Source organism: Pristiophorus japonicus, chromosome 23, assembly GCF_044704955.1.
Source record: "Pristiophorus japonicus isolate sPriJap1 chromosome 23, sPriJap1.hap1, whole genome shotgun sequence".
Classification (NCBI taxonomy): Eukaryota; Metazoa; Chordata; class Chondrichthyes; family Pristiophoridae; genus Pristiophorus; species Pristiophorus japonicus.
The window spans coordinates 29473092-29475710 of record NC_091999.1 but is presented as its reverse complement, the minus strand read 5'-3'; the positions used below and the strand labels follow the sequence as shown (position 1 = coordinate 29475710).

The 2619-nt window shown below is 44.1% G+C and overlaps 1 non-coding gene across 1 annotated transcript; it reads right to left on the bottom strand.

Moving 5' to 3' along the window:
* Window positions 1–966: 966 nt before the first annotated feature.
* Window positions 967–1038, bottom strand: trnad-guc (transfer RNA aspartic acid (anticodon GUC)). Its single transcript has one exon. It is a non-coding gene; the product is annotated as a tRNA-Asp (tRNA).
* Window positions 1039–2619: the final 1581 nt, after the last annotated feature.

Genomic DNA, 2619 nt, shown 5'->3' with positions numbered 1-2619 from the left:
ATTTTTAGCAATTTTAGCAGAATTTTAGCAACTCTCCTATTCTTTTTCGAGTAATGCTCTGGGACCTTTCATATCCACCCGAGGGTGCAGACGGAGCTTCAATTTAACATTTCATCCGAAAGTCAATAGCTTCAACATTGTAAAATTCCCCAAGTGCTGCACTTGAGTGTTAGCCAAGATGATATGCTCAATTCTCAGGAGTGCGACTTGAACACACAAACTCCTGATTCAGTCGAGAATGCTGCCACTGAATCAAAGCCGATAAAAAAGTTCACAACCATATTATTTTCCCCAAGTCTTTTTTATAAGTTCCAGGACATATCAAATTCATGGTGATGATTTCCACAGACAGTTGCTCATACACAGAGACATATATAGAGATCGACAGACACAGAGACACACACACACATAACCAAATATTTACACGCACCAACGGGAATGCACAGATGCCTTCGTCATCTCGAGGGATAGACAGGCTGAATCACTGTCGCAACTTTGACTGATTTTTTCGATTTTTTAAAGGGATGTATCGTGAATATTGCAGATTAATAAAAATGAGAAAAAATGTCAGTGTTGAAAGGTGTGGGACGTTATTCCATCTATCTCAGGATCAGTTTGGCAGAGACCTGGTTAAATTGTGAAATGGAATACAATATGCTGAGAATCGGAGTCAGCAAGATTCGAACCTGCTCGGGAAAAACCGAATGGATTTCTAGACCATCGCCTTAACCACTCGGCCACAACTACTGTGTGGCTGCCTTTTTAAACGTTACTCAGAAAAAGCTCAGTCATCCATCTCTGTGCAGCAGGCAGCCAAAGAATCCTGAAAAAGTCTCCGTTCGCTCAATATCTGGAAGAGGCAATCTCCTCCACCTGTATTTTTACAGTTCTATATTGCTCTGGAACTTTTTAATATCTTTCTCTACCAAGAAACAGAAGTAAAATTCTACATTTTGAAACAACTGCCTCCCCGTCGGGGAATTGAACCCCGGTCTCCCGCATGACAGGCGGGGATACTCACCACTATACTAACGAGAAACTGACGGGTACCAGCTCTGTGAGAGCAGGAATCGAGCTGTGAACAGAACTGGACACCATGAGAAGTCGACAGACGCATTGAGAGACAAAGACAAACCGACAAACAGGGAGAGACAGACAGCGAGATAGAGACAACGAGAGACAGAAAGTGTGAGACTGAGAAGGAGAGGCACATTGAGTGAGAAAAATAATCAAACACATACATATACAGAGATATGTGTGTGTGATCTGTTAAGAGAGAGAGGGAAAGAGTGAGAGAAAGTCAATGATAAAGACAGTGACAAGGAGAGAGACAGATCGAGAAAGAGAGAAAGAGACTAAAAGAGAAAATGATGGAAGTACTCAGCAGGTTAGAGACAGGGCAAAGAAAGACAGGCAGGCAGAAATATAGACAGATAGAGAGAGACGATGGGAAAGAGAGAGACAGTCAGACAGAGAGGGATGATGGGAAAGAGAGAGCGAAATAGAGAGGGAGACTGAGAGAATCCCATTCGAGCAGAACTTTGACACCGTGAGAAAGTAAGAGACAGATTGAGAGACAGGGACAAACAGAGAAACAAAGAAAATTGGTGCAGTCATAGGCTATTCGGGCTTTCGAGTCTGCACCACCATTCAATAAGTTCATGCTGATCATTAAAGCTCAGTACCCCTTTCCTGCTTTCTCTCCATAACCTCTTAATGCCTTTAGCCTTAATGGCCATATTTAATTCCTTTTGAATATAGCCAATGAACTGGCATCAGCAACTGTCAGCGATAGGGAATACAACAGGTTAACAACTCTCTGAGTGAAGAAGTTTCTCCTCATCTCGGTCCTAAATGGCCTGCCCCTTATCTTAGACTGTGTCCCCTAATTCTGGACTTCCCCAACATCGGGAACGTTCTTGCTGCATCTAACCTGTCAAGTCCCGTCAGAATGTTTTATGTTTCTATGAGATCCCCTCTCATGCTTCTAAACTCCAGTGACTACAAGCCCAGTCGATCCAGTCTCTCCTCATATGTCAGTCCTGTCATCCCGGGAATTAGTCTGGTGAACCTTTGCTGCACTCCCTCAATAGCAAGAAAGTCCTTCCTCAGATTACGAGACCAAAACTGAACACAATATTCCAGGTGAGGTCTCACAAAGGCCCTGTACAACTGCATTAAGACCTCCGTACTCCTATACCCAAAACCCCTAGCTATAAAGGCCAACATACCGTTTGCCTTCTTCACCGCCTGCTGTAACTGCATGCCACCTTTCAATGACTGATGTACCACGACACGCAGCTCCCATTGCACCTCCCCTTTTCCTAATCTGCCGCCATACGGATAATATTCTGCCTTCGTGTTTTTGCCACCAAAGTGGATAACCTCACATTTATCCACATTATACTGCATCTGCCATGCATTTGCCCACTCACCTAAGCTGTCCAATTCACCCTGCAGCCTCTTAGCGTCCTCCTCACAGCTCACACCGCTGCCCTGTTAGTCTCATCTGCAAACAAGAAGATATTACACTCAATTCCTTCATCTACATCATTAATGTATATTGTAAATAGCTGGGGTCCCAGCACTGAGCCCTGTGGCACCCCACTAGTCACTGCC